The sequence below is a fragment of the Theropithecus gelada genome, chromosome 12, assembly GCF_003255815.1.
Source record: "Theropithecus gelada isolate Dixy chromosome 12, Tgel_1.0, whole genome shotgun sequence".
Classification (NCBI taxonomy): Eukaryota; Metazoa; Chordata; class Mammalia; order Primates; family Cercopithecidae; genus Theropithecus; species Theropithecus gelada.
In genome coordinates this window covers 56,401,369-56,415,748 of record NC_037680.1, presented here as the reverse complement: position 1 = coordinate 56,415,748, position 14,380 = coordinate 56,401,369, and the positions used below count along the sequence as shown (strand labels likewise).

At 41.6% G+C, this 14,380-nt stretch overlaps 1 protein-coding gene across 1 annotated transcript in view; it reads left to right on the top strand.

The window, feature by feature from the left end:
- The first annotated feature begins 8,241 nt into the window (after positions 1 to 8,241).
- Positions 8,242 to 14,380, top strand: part of CWC22 (CWC22 spliceosome associated protein homolog) — a 63,278-nt gene continuing 57,139 nt past the window's right edge. Inside the window, exon 1 of the mRNA XM_025405248.1 lies at positions 8,242 to 8,529. The gene's annotated coding sequence lies outside the window, so the exon portion shown is untranslated. The remainder of the gene's footprint in view (positions 8,530 to 14,380) is intronic.

Sequence of the window (14,380 nt, the reverse complement as noted above, 5' to 3'; positions counted from 1 at the left end):
AGACATATTCTTATTTATCCTACACAAAAATTATATTCCTATGAAAAAGTAGAGACTTGTAAAAATAGTTTTCTCAATTCCTATATGTCAGTGAAAATCAAACCCCAAAGGAAGAGTCTACTAAATTGAGAATTTAAGATAGCTTCAGAAGAAAAAGAACCTGTTATGTATCTATTAAAAAATAGAACATAAAATTAATACAAAAAATATTCTGAATAAACCACATTAAAATTTCCCTCATTAGTGTAAGTATGCTGTAATTAATTCTTGTTCCACTGGGCCTTGGATCAAGCAGTTGGATTTGATAAAGCATAACTGTTTCTGAACAGAAAGGGGTTCTGGAAATCCTGACTTTGTCCACTAGTACAGCCTGAAAGTTTTCTAAGCAATCTTATCTTGGAAGATTATACTCAAGACTATTCTTTGAAATACCCATAGTTCAGAGTACCTAGCACAGTCTTTTCTGCAGGGCTCTGAGATTATATTCTTTGGAGAAACAAAGTCTAACCTGTTGCCTAAACTAGGGTTTTTTTAGGCAAGCTTCAGAGGGAAACAGAAATTTACTTGAGAATGAGGCTGAATAGCTGTGATCAATTTATTATAATACCAATACTATCAGAATGAGAGGGAATAAAATGTTCCATTAGCTATTTCCTAAGTGTTTAATCAATGCTTCCTATAAACTGAGAACTTAATAAGAACAGTGAGGGCAGTGATAACTCTCTGGAGTCTTTCCTTAAAATCTAAAATCTCTGAAATGTTTATATTAACTGAACTAAGGGAAGCTGAGTATCTCTTCCGATTTGACAGTTCTTCCCATGCAACTCTTATATTAGTGTTGAGCTAGTTTAAAAACATGGAGTATACCAAACAAATCGAATTACTTCTAGCATCTCCCTATGCTAATACCTATTGTGGCAGACATGGAAATGCACCCTTCCGATGTTCAGACTTGGGGCCTCCAGCTGTTAACTCCTTCAGATCTGCCTCAGTGCCCAGGTCATACTCTTCTTGGGGTCACCCCAGCCAAGGACCAAGCAAGAATGTGGTATAATGATGTGTTAGTCTGTTTTGTATCACTATGAAGGAATACCTGAAACTGGATAATTTATAAAGAAAAGAAATTTATTTGGTTCACAGTTCTGCAGGCTGTATACGCAGGGGACCAGCATCTTCTTGACTTCTTGTGAGGCCTCAGGAAGCTTTTCCTCATGGCAGAAAGCAAAGGGAGAGTAGGTGGGTTACATGGCAAGAGACAGAGCAAAAGAGAGCAGAAGGGGCACTTTTTTTTTTTTTTTTTTAAACAGCCAGCTGTCACATGAACTAATAGAGCAAGAACTCACTCATTTCTGTGCGGAGGGCACTAAGGCATTCATTTGGGATCTGCTGCCATAACCCAAACACCTCCCATCAGGCCCCCCTCCAACATTGGTGGGGGAAGTCGGGCCACATTTAAACCTGACATTTGGAGGGGACAAACATCCAAACTATATTAAATGGCCTAAAATTTCACCTAATGTAAGACTCTTCTAACAGGCAATCCTTGCTCTGGAGCTCTCTGTTGGGCTTTCAAAGCCCTGTCAGATTTTCATCATGATCTGCTAAGTTTTTCTGCTCAATTTTGCTTCCTGTCTTTTCCTTTCACAGGTATTACTCTTTAATACACCTTTTACACTCCTGTTTCTATCTCACTGTCTGCTTCTTAGAGGATCTAATTGATACAGTGATTCCAGGAATGATTCAAAAAAACAAGTGGTAAGTTGAGACTTTGACACTGGACCCCTCATTGTCTGAATGACAAACAAGAGCCCACTGCAGGTGGCATATGGGGCATAATTAGTCCCTGGGACAATACAGTAGCCCAACTGCTAAAATACTTCACTGGTAGACAGTACTGGAACATAATACCAGATCAATAAGAATTTATTGACATTGGGGCATTCTCTTGGGATATACGATTAAACTCCCCAGAAAAGATCTGAGGAGGTAGAGCAAATTTGCTGCTAGGGTACCTCTAGACACCTGGAGAAAGTGATGGTCCATGCTGAGGAAAACTGAAATGCCTAAATTGTCATAGCAGACAATGGAGGAAGGCAGTAAGAGGCCTAGGAAAGCGGACATGCTGGAATGGATGTGAGATCAGAAAGCCTACCAGAAAAAATTATTTTCCACAGGAGGCCATGAGGACACATCATTCCCCAAGGTCATCAGGAATTTGCTAGTAAGTGGGGCACCAACATCACCAAGACATCCAGTTCTGGCTCTTCTCTACAGGTCAGTGCTGACTGTAGGAGAGGCTGTCATAGGAGAGGCTGTCATAGAACTTGACTCCTTAGTAACAATGAGGATCATGGGGCCCAAGAGCAAGAGAGGTTGAAGTAAAACTTAATCCTCAATGCTGGGGGTGGGGTGGGTCACAATTATCATTGTGACCAACAATGTCAGAGCAGCAGCTAAGAGAGAATTGTGAAGATGGTTAATAAAACACAGTGTCACTAGGAGCAAAATACATGGGCTTCCAATGAGGATGCTGCTTGATACATGCAATTAAAGAAAAGAATGCATGGACAGGAGGCTGAGGGTGGTCACACCAATAAAAAGTCACATTCTCTTGCCCACTTCCTGGATCTGTGCCAGTTGTCAAGCTATCGAGACTTGTCTGGGTCTCAGGAAGAAATATCTTATGATACTATGTCAAGTATGACATGTAATGATTCCCCTAGTCCTTCCCCAAAGAGATCCATTTGCACTTACTTGAATGACTGTACACTGGGAAAGGGAGTACCCATACTTCCTGGGAACTATTGCACACAGGATCAGAATTCACACTGATACCTAAAGATCTGAAGCAATATCATGACTCTCCTTTTGGAATGGAATCATACGGAGACCATGAGTCATGTCCATGAGTCTATTCAGAGTCTGCTCACAATGAGTCCACTGGGTTCACAAACCAATCCCGTGGACATTTACCCCACCTTAAAGTGTATAATTGAGATTGACATATTTCACAGTTGGAACAACTTCCATGTATTTTTCTTGGCCTATGGAGTAAGAACTATCACAGTGAGGAAGGCTAAAAAGAAGCCTTTAAAACTGCCTCTCTTGTCCAAGAGACATCTAAAGCAATATAATGTGCCTAGAAAATGGTGCAGATTAATGATACTCATAAAAATAAAAAAGATGCAGGGTTGATAGTTTCCATCATATCTCCATTTAATTCAACAGTCTGGCCTTTGTGAAAACTAGATGAACTATAACAGAAGACTGATTGTAGACTACCAAAAGTCTAACAAAGTAGCAGCCACAGTTGCAATTGACATGCCAAGCACAGTATCATTGATAAAGCAGGATAATATGCCTCCAGGTATATGGTATGCAGCTATTGGTTTGGAAAATTCATTCTTTTCTATCCTGATCAAGCAAGACAATTTAAAATAGCTCATGTCCTATGAAATAAATAGTTCATATCCAGAAGAAATAAAATATCAATATACATTGAAACTTTTCCCCTGGACTATATTAACTATCCTACTCACACTTGCAGTCCAGAGATAGGAATTGTTTGGAAATCCTGTAGAATATTACATTGATTCATTATATCAATGACATCATGCTGATAAAACAGGTTTAGCAAGAGGTTATTAGCATGTTTAAGGTTTGTGCTCCAGAGAGTGAGAAATGAAACCTTGGAAGAATCACGGAGGGACCTGGTTCTTTATTAAAGACATTAAGGGCCCATTGTTCGGAGGAGTGCTACGATATCCCTTCTAAAATAAAAGACAAACTGCAGCATCTTACATCCCACATGAAGAAGGAAAAAGCACAATGCCTAGGAGACTGCTTTGGGTTCTGTAAGGCACATACTCTACACCTAGAAATATTTTTCTCAGCCATAAACCAGGTGACATAAAAAGCTGCCAATTTTGCAACCTGGCACAGGAAAGAGTTCTACAGCAGGACTGAGCTGTAGTGAAAATAGCTTTGACACTGGACTATACGATCTGGCAGAACCTATGAGGTCAGAGGTGTCAGTGGTGGAAAAAGATGCAGTATGGAGTTTATAGAAATCTCAGTGGGAAAATTACAGTCCGGGTGTCTGAGGATCTAGATGAAGGCTGCAAGTCTTTTGAAAAATGGCCCTTATAATGCTACTGGTAAAGAGGAAATGCTTATTGTGGGACACTAAGTGACACAAAACAAAATGTACCTTGACTCCAGTCTGGGCAACAGAGCAAGACTCCATCTCAAAAAAAAAAAAAAAAAAAATGTGACTTGTTGGACACACCATGTTATAAGTTCTGGGAAGCTCAACTGTAATCCATCATAAGATAAAAGAATTACATTTGGGATGAAGCACAAAGAAGACCACAATCAATCTATAGGAGCAGATAGCATACACTCTGACATCACCGTTAGAGTTGCATCAATACTTCTCCCTCAGCTCATACTGGTGACCATATGGAGCAGAGCTGTGGTCTTGATCAATAAGCTGAAGAAAGAAAAAAAATGGCTGAGCTTACTTTATGAATGTGTTGCCCACGTATGTGGATGAAAGCTGAAATTGGGCAGCAGCTTATATTACAATCTCATTAAAGAATAGCCTTGAAGACAGTGGAGAGAAACAGTCTTCCTAGTGGGCAAAGCTTTGAATGGTGCACCTTGTCATCTACTTTCTTTAGAAGGAGAAGTAGCCTGGGGTTAGAATATAAATATACTTACAGAAAATGACAAACATCCTGGCTGGCTGGTCAGAGGCCTGAAAAGAATGAGTTTAGAAGATCGCAAATAATGAGTCCTGAGGATCTTAAAGGAACGTGGATATACATATTGGTGTGGGCAAAAAGTGTGAAGATATTTTTATCACACATCAATGTCCACAAGAAAGTATAATCTAAGGAGTAAGCACTAAAAACAAGTAGAAAAATTACTCAGTTAGTTGACGTCAGCCTGTCTTTATTAGTGGCCACCTCGGTGCTGGTACAATCGGCACATGAACAAAATGGCCAGGGTGGCAAAAATGGAATATATGCACAGGTCCATCAGCATATATCCCCACTTACCACAGCTGATCTACCTACTTACTGCCTTATCTGAAAGCTTAACCTGTGAAACTGATCCTTGATTTGACACTGAATCTTTAGGAGATCAAGAAAACACTTGGTGGTAAGTAGACTGCATTGAGATCTTTCCATTCTAGCAGTTCAATTTTATGGGAATATTTATTTTGGGAATGCATTCACATTATATACTCACCAAGACTCATCCAGCACCAGTATCTGTGGACTTCCACCATGCTTGATCCACAGGTATGGAATATAATACAATATAGCATCCAAGCAGTACTTACTTCATAGCAAAGGTGGTGCAAGTCTGTGACCATGGGTTCCACTGGATGTATCACATGCTGCATGCCCAGAAGCTGGTGGCCTAACAGAGCACTGGAATGGCCTGCTGAAGGTTCAGTTGAAGTACCAGCTAGAAGACAATATTCTGCAAGAATGAGGTACTGTCTCTCAGGATGCAGAGTCCCTAGTAAGAACAATACTTGGGTCCAGGAAACAAGGGATGAAAACAGGAATATAATCCAACTTACCATTTTTCCCAATGACCTGCTGTGGGACATAGTATTTCTCATTCCTACAACTCTGAGCTCTGTGGAATTGGTGGTCCTAATCCCCAAATGTGGTATATTCTTGCTAGGGACACAGTGTCCCACTGAATTGAACTAAGCTCAGCAAGTGCCTGGGAACATGAGATTTCTAGAGTTCAGGGGCTAGTAGGCAAGAAAGGAATCAATGCTTTGTCAGAGGTAGCTAAATCCAAACAGCAGGAGGAGATAGGCTTGCTGTTACACAATGGGAGCAGGTAAGAATATATGTGGTACTTACGTGATCCACTTGAGCATCTCTTGGTAATCCCTTACCTTATAGTAATCATCAGTGAAAAAATGCAGCAGCACCTGCCTGAAAAGAAGATCACTACCAGGCGCTCAGACTTCCCAGGAATTAGGATGTTTACACCACCAGTATGACCACTGAGAGCAGTAGAGTAGTAGCTGACAGCAAGGGAAATTTAGAATGAATAGTGGAGAAGAGAGGCAATGGATTCAGTGTGGCCTCAGGACCCAAAGATGGGGAGTGTAGTTTGTCTCACTAACTTCCCACCTCTAAGATTTTTTTTTTTTTTTTTTAAGGAAGGAATGTGCGCTAGAACCCTGGAAAAGATGTTCCTGAAATGTGTATAGAGACTGGGTCCACATAGTGTAACAGGTGGACGGTGACAGGCATAGAGATATGCTGCTCAGATACCTCTTCAGGAAAGGACTTGTTTGTAGCCTAGCTGCAAGCAGTGTGGTTAGGTGGCAGCCTTCAACTGTTGACATCTTCATGTCCACCTCGGATTTTTAGTTGAGGCCACGCTCTTCTTGGGGTGGCTCTAGCCAGTGACTGAACAAAACTGTGGTACAAGGGCCTAGTTGTTTCATCCCATTGTAGGCCTCTTCATCTTTGTTCTGGAGCTACCCCTGCCCCATACTATTTCCTCCCTTTTCCTTTCACCTTGTTTATTCATAACTGTTTCTCAGTGTCTGCTTCCTGAAGGACCCAACTGACAAGTCCACTCTTTTCCAGCCCCATCTAGTTCTCCTCTGCTCAACCCTAACTTTCCTATTTCTGTCAATAATTGTAGAGGTCATATATTCATCAGGGCTCCCTAGAGGGACAGAACAGGATATATATAAACATATATATGTGTATATATATCCTATTACATATATATCCTAATATAAATATATATCCATACACACACACACACACACACACATAAAGGGGAGTTTATTAAGTATTAACTTACACAATCACAAGGTCCCACAATAGGCTGTCTGCAAGCCTGAGGAGCAAGGAGAGCCAGTCTGAGTCTCACAACTGAGTAATTTAGAGTCCAATGTTTGAGGGAAGGAAGCATCCAGCACGGGAGAAAGATATAGGCTGGGAGGCTAGGCCAGTCTCGCCTTTTCACGTTTTTCTGCCCGCTGGTACCTGATTAGATTGTTCCCACCAGATTGAGGGTGGGTCTGTCTTCCCCAGTCCACTGACTCAACTGTTTGACAACAAACAGTTGTCAACAGTTTGGCAACACCCTCACAGACACACCCAGGATCAATACTTTGCATCCTTCAATCCAATCAAGTTGACATTCAGAATTAACCATCACAGATAGTATTGTGGGTTTTTAAATATATAAATACAAATGTTCATCTCCAGATCCATCTCCTGTGCCCTGTATTGGTACACCAAAGTGCACCATCAACAATGGCCAAATATCTTAAATATGAAATAAAATAGATAACACTATTGTATACTAGCAATTATCTTAAACGTATCTTGTGAATCAACTAATTCAATTCTTACAACTACTGCATGAATGGGTACTACTAGTATTTCCATTTAACAGATCATGGAACGGCCACAGAATGTGAAGTTACTTGCCCCAAATCATCCATAAATAATCAAAGGATTCAAGATTCAAACGTAAGTAGTCCAACTGCAGTGTTTTTATTCTTAATTCTCACACTTTGCCTCCAGAAAGGAGTGGAAGCACAGCACCCTAAAACTGTAATAGAGAAGTGTGTGGAGAAATCAGGAACGGTTTATGAAAGATTTGATAACATAAAGATATTCTTGTTTTAGAAACAGAGTTTCCAAAATAGCAAGTAGTTGAACTTTTACGTTTTGTTACTAGTGAAAAGTGAAGTTTAAAGAAACAATTTGTTTGATGCCCTAGTTCTGCATGCTGTGCAAACTGCTACTTCCTACTCAGCCAGGCAATCCCCTTATTCTCAGGTCATACCAGTTGGTACCTTAACTTAAAAGACAGGCAACATAGTCTCTACAGAATTATTTTTTCCTCATTATTTCACTCTATTTATGATCTAATATTCTCCCATTCTCTTGGCTTGGATGTCTTGGAATTTATTAGGCACTTGACTCTTGGTCAAACTCTTATTAAAAAAAGTCTCAAGAAAATCTCTCACTTAAGATTTTCAAGGAAAGTGACAACTGACTACTAAAAAAAAAAAATTTCCCAAAATGCAGTGAAATAGTTTTAGATTAAAGTAAATTTGCCTAGACCCTAAACACTGCTGGCTGCCAGTCAGCAGCGTGGATGTTAACTCGCTGGCGCGCATCTGTATGAACTACAATTCCCATCGTACACCGCGCCATTTCACCGCTAAACTACAATTATGCTTTCGTCATTTCCGTCAGCACAGGTGCTGGATTTCGGACTTTGTAGTTCATGCCAACTTCTTTTTAGTCGCCATTTCGATAAGAAGACAGTGTGCCTGGATCGACTGCTTTGACTCTGGCATTATGATATGGTATCTGAAATAAATTAAAAGGATAACGCGTCAAGCCAATTGAGCGTCAAGTTTTTATGTATTTCAGTATCTGCCTTGTTCCTACTGTCGGTGCTCGGGAAGAGGAAGTGACGTACATCCGGTGTAATGGCGGCGCGGTGCAGCTTTAGGTAATTATCGAACTCCGCGGAGTCCCCGTAGGCACCGAAGTGGAGCGGGGGTGGCGGGTTGCCGGGTCGGGTGGGAAGTGAAAGACCCTGAGGAGTGGGTGCGGGCTCACTGATACGGCTGTGAGCGGCATTGGAGTGTGTGTGGGTCTCCCCGCCACGCTTAGGCCCGGGAGAGGGGTGTGAGAGTGGCTGGGTCCGAGGAGTCCAAGCGGATGGGGAGCGAATGGGCTGCGGTGAACTGACTGCCTGCCTGAGCGGACCGGCTGACCTTCCTTGTGAGGTTCCTGCAGCTGTCTGAAGTCTTGCACCAACGCTGGTGCTCTGTTGTTTCGTGTGCAGTGTGTTTTATACTTAGAGCCTCTGGAGTCCATTGGGCTTGCCCAAAGCCCCTTTCCCAGTGCCTGGGGAGTGGGATTAATGAGCTCTAGTTGATTAAAAGTTAGTTGAAGTACTTGCACTCTTATGCCTCTTTCCGGCGTTATATCCCTTTGGCTATTTGTTTTAAATTTCATTAGCGGTTTCTTTTTCATTTATTTGCCCTGTAAATACTGATAGTTTCTAGAGTTTAGTTTTGAAGACGCTTCGCTTCTCTTGTGTCCTCTTCACCTGTCATTCTTGATCCTTCCATAACTTGAACTATCTCCAATGAGGTAATAACTGCTAAACTTGGGTGTCCAGACTCCACCTCTCTAAGGAGCTTTGGGTTCTATAACACAGCATTATAGAACGGAAATATAATCGTTAATTTCACTGAGTTTAACTGCAAAAACTACCATACCTATTTCCACTTAATCCTAACAATTCTTTTGAGGTAATTGGAGAAGGCAGGATTTGGAGAAAGGCTATTCTAGATGCAAGAATTAGGTAAGAGTTTCCTTTGCATTTTTGGATGTGCAGAGACCCGAAATAGCAGATAAACAAACAAATTTGGTCCTCAGCAGATCAGTTAACCTACCTCATCCGTATTTAGACTTATCTTGTTGTAGGATTGCTTGTGAATTCAGGAGTTAACACAGATTATCCTACTATGCAAGGGCAGATTTAAAATTGACATTAAAAGTGTGGTTTTGACCAGGAGAGGAGAAGCCTTGTTACAGGCCTTATCAGTAGGTTGAGGAAAGCTACTTTTGTTGGTCCTGGGTGATGGACTAGTAGACCAAAGACTTCAGTTTTATTTAGCTATTACTAGGTCTGTCACTTGGAGCAAATTACTTAAAGTCTCTATTGTCAGCTTCATCATCTGAAAACATGTAGGTAATAATACAATACCTGCCTCACTGTGTTGTCTTTTTTTGAGTATAAAGAAAATAATGCAGATGAGGCACTGAGCACAGTGCCTGATATACAGTGTTAGCTTTGTATTATTGTAAATTGCTACTATGATACAGTTGATGAGTTCTGTCTGTACCTCAGTTCTTGCCTTCTGGGTCTGAGTGTTGCCTTTCCACCTTTAAGTGTCCTTCCAGGTTTTTTTTTTTTTTTTTGAGACGGAGTCTCACTCTGTCGCCCAGGCTGGAGTGCAGTGGCGGATCTTGGCTCGCTGCAAACTCCGCCTTTCGAGTTCACGCCATTCTCCTGCCTCAGCCTCCCGAGTAGCTGGGACTACAGGCGCCAGCCACCACGCCCTGCTAATTTTTTTTATTTTTAGTAGAGACGGGGTTTCACCATGTTAGCCAGGATGGTGTCTATCTCCTGACCTCGTGATCCACCCACCTCGGCCTCCCAAAGTGCTGGGATTACAGGGTGAGCCGCTGCGCTCGGCCAGTGCCCTTCTAGTTTTAAGTGTCCATGCCACTTTTATGGAGTCTTACCCAACTCAATTGACTGGGGCTCTGAGACTGTCTTGGTTATAAGTTAAAGGCCAAGAACTTTGATCTAATACCCTGGTCTAGTGGTTCCAAAAATGTGGTCTCCTGAATCAGCAACATCTCTTTGAAGCTTATTAGCAATGTAAATTACTGGGCTTCACCCAGTTCTGTTGAATCAGAAACGTGGAAATGCAGGCCCAACAGTGTTTTTTTTTTTTTTTTTTTGCGCCAAAGCATTCGAATAATTCTCATGCCAGTTAGTTTGAAAACTTCTGCTCTAGCCCATCTTTTAAGGGCATGCTATGGTTCATCCTCCCCCTGTCCTCAGAATCAGGTTTGTTGCCCTCCTTGCTCCAAAGTACTTGATCCATGGCCAGCCAGTATTTATTATTATGCCACCACATCCTTCCCTGCTTTGGATAGATTACCTCCAATCACTTTTTGGAGTTCTGACACTTCCTAGACTACCTGATTTTTCTAAGCGAGCTTTCTTAGCTCTATTAGCTTTCCCAGCTGTTGAATTTTTAGAAGTTAATTCTTCTGGTGGGGCGCGATGGCTCATGCCTGCATTCCCAGCACTTTGGGAGGCCACGGCAGGCGGATCACTTGAGATCAGCAGTTCGAGACCAGCCTGGCCAACATGGTGAAACCCTGTCTCTACTAAAAATACAAAAAAATGTAGCAGGGTGTGGTGCTGTGCATTTGTAGCCCCAGCTACTCGGGTGGCTGAGACAGGAGAATCACTTGAACCTGGAGGCGGAGGTTGCGGTGAGCCGAGATCACTCCACTGCACTCCAGCTTGGGTGATAAAGTGAGCCTCTGTCTCAAGAAAAAGAAGAAGAAAAAGAAAAGAAGTTAACTCTCCTTCCCCATGATTGAACATTGTTGAATGACCTACAGTGGCTTGTACCTGAGACCACCCAGAAGACAGCACGGTGACACATTTTGTATTTCAAATGCCCATGCCTTAACTTGAATAATAATTTCAGTTTATTGTCCACGTGTATTTAGATGGAATTTTGTACTACCTATCATATCCCTAACTTGGTCATGGTTTGTTCATGGTGCCTGGAGCTAGTCCAAGAAAGAAGTGGCTATTAGTAATACATCTGATCCGACTTATAACTTTGAAGGCTCCCTTGTTGAATTTCCCCACTTTTCTGTTTATCTGAGCATGGGAGGGTGGTGGAACTGTAAAGCCAGAGAGCATACTAGTTTTGGCAAACTCCCAGACTTATGCTTTTTCTCAGTATATACATTTCCCAAGTGCACATTGGAAGAGACATTTGAATGCCTATAACAAAGTGCAAACTTTAAGCATGGATTAAAGCAAGCCTTTACTATATATAGTCCACTTAATAAGTCTTTCCTAGTGTGAACAGATACCAAAAACCGGGTATGCTGCCTTGGCCTTGGGACATATAAACTCCTGTAGAATGGATTAGCTAGTGGGAAGGATGAACTCAGTGGCGACTCATGTTTAACCTGTCTTTCAGCCTAACTTATAAATGGTTGGAGCTAGACAGAGTTCAGCACTTCCACCTGAAAAGTTACCCTGTGAATCCCTGAAATAGTTTGTCAGTGTAGCTTTATTTTAGACCTGGCTACAGGAGCCTTTGTAGTAGAATGCAGTGCTTACATGTCTAGGGGCTCAGTTTCTCTATGGAGGCCAACGCCTCCAAGTTTTCTTTAAACCAGAATGTGGTTTACTAAGTGGCTCTCTAATTAAATAATCAGGTGACTTTCAAAGCTGTGCCATGAAAATTGGCAGAATGTATTCACCCATGTACTTAATTAGGCAAGCTGAGGAACAGATTTGGGGCAGGAGAGAGTGGTTTGAATGTATGATGAAGGCATATGGCATATTCAGTAATTAGGGTTGATTTTGTAAGTTGAGAGAACTGCACCTTCAGGGATAGATTTCCTTTTGCAGTTCCTGCAAAGGAACTAGTATTTTTTTCATCTCACTCAGCGAGGAAGTGTTTTCAAGCTGCTTACTCCACAGGTTAACATGGAGTGAAGACTAATAGGGAGTGGCATCTGATAGTGCTGTCTTGATGCACTAAGACTTGGAAATCTTAGTATTTCCAAGAAGTAGGAGTTAATAGGTGAGACAAGGCTGCTGTTGTATTCCTTGATGAGCAAGTTGACAAAATGGCATTGTAGGGAGTTCTGTGTGGGAAGAAATAGGAGTAATCGCAGAAATCTACACTCCCCATTTTTTTATTTAATTTTAGAGTTGGAACTTATTAAGTAGCAGACACTGTCCTAGGTTCTGGATATGTAGCAGTGACCAAAAACCTTGAGGATCCAGCGTCCTCATACAGAGGCTTTCATAGTTTAGCTTAATGAGTCTCTCATGTTCCCTCTTATTCATGTTCAGTTTTTCATATACACCCTGGAATCCCCAAATTCTCTGTCTCTGAGTCTTTACACATGCTTATCTTATTTCCTGAATGACCTTTTTCCCCTTTCTATATGGATAATTCCTACTTGTTCTTCAAGACTCAGCTTCAAGACCTGCTTCTTTCTGTATGTCCCAAACCCTCTTTTCCAGTAAAACTTAGTTTATAACATTGTTGTAGCACTTAGACATTTCTTCTTTACCCGAGGACAGAGTCCTCAATGCCTTGTCTGATGTGTAATGTATATATCTCCCCACCATACGTAGGCACTGCCTTTAGTAAAGACCATGACTGTACTTTATTTCTCTTGGCTTCATAATTCCTCATTTTCTCTGTAAGCACTTTTCTTTTTTCTTCTTCTTTTACTATTTTTTTGAGATGGGATCTCACTATGTTGCCCAGGCTGGGACTCTAGGCACATGCCACTGCACCCAGCTTTTCTCAGCCACTGAATGTAAATATCAATTATGGCCCTAGCCTAAATGGAACCTTCCCCCAGCCTCCTATATACAGTGACAGAATGAGGGGAAAACATGGGCAGATTTGATAGAATCAATAGGATTTGGTGACTTACGGGGAGTAAGGAAAAGGAAATTGCCCCCTGGGAAGCTTTGTAAGTCATATCTTAGAAGAATTGCTGATTTGAGATGGGGAGAAGGAAATAATGAGTTCCAGTGTGGATTTCCTTAGTTCAAATGGCCTTTGACACATCCACATAGAGGTTTCCTGTAGCCAATTGGACATAATGATTTGGAACTTCAGAGAAGATTGGCTGGAGTAAAAAGTTGTTTTCACATGTTAATTGAAGCTATGAGGATGGAGATGATCTTCTACAGAGAAAATGGAGAAAGAAAAGATAAGGACTATTCATTCATTTAACAAATATGTATTGAAAGCCTCTAGTGTTGGGTTGTCCCTACTGTAGCAATGAACAATGAACAAAACATAAATTCACAAGCAAAGATTAAACTCTCAGGCATAATAAATAATAAAGGGGTGGACAAATGAAGGTGGTGTCCCTGTAAGTTGACAAGTGAGAACTTCAAGAAGGGGATTAGGTGCCAAATGCTAGAGCATTGTTCCATAAAAGAAGGAAGCCGCCCCTGGATTTAGCAACAAGAAGTTATTGTGTAACATTGGTAAGTGTTGTGAAGTAGTGGGAAGGGAAAGCCAAATTACAGTGGGTAGGAGAGGTTAAGAATTAGAGAGATCAGACTGGACATGGTGGCTCACTCCAGTAGTCCCAGCACTTTGGGATGCCCAAGTGGGCGGATCACTTGAGGTCAGGAGTTCGAGACCAGTCTGGCCAACATGGGGAAATCCCGTCTCTACTAAAAATACAAAAAATTAGCTGGGCATGGTGGTGCACGCCTGTAATCCTAGCTATTCAGGAAGCTGAGGCATGAGAATCACTTGAACCTGGGCGGTGGAGGCTGCAGTGAGCTGAGATCATGCCACTGCACTCCAGCATGGGTGACAGTCAGGCTCTGTCTCAAAAAAAAAAAAAAAAGATTAGCGGCATCAAGTGTGAACTTACACATCAACATATCAAAAAATAGCTGTGTAGGGATGAAACAGTAGAAATAGAGAGGGGACAGGATGAAGGGAATTTGCCCCATAAATATCATAATTTATTTT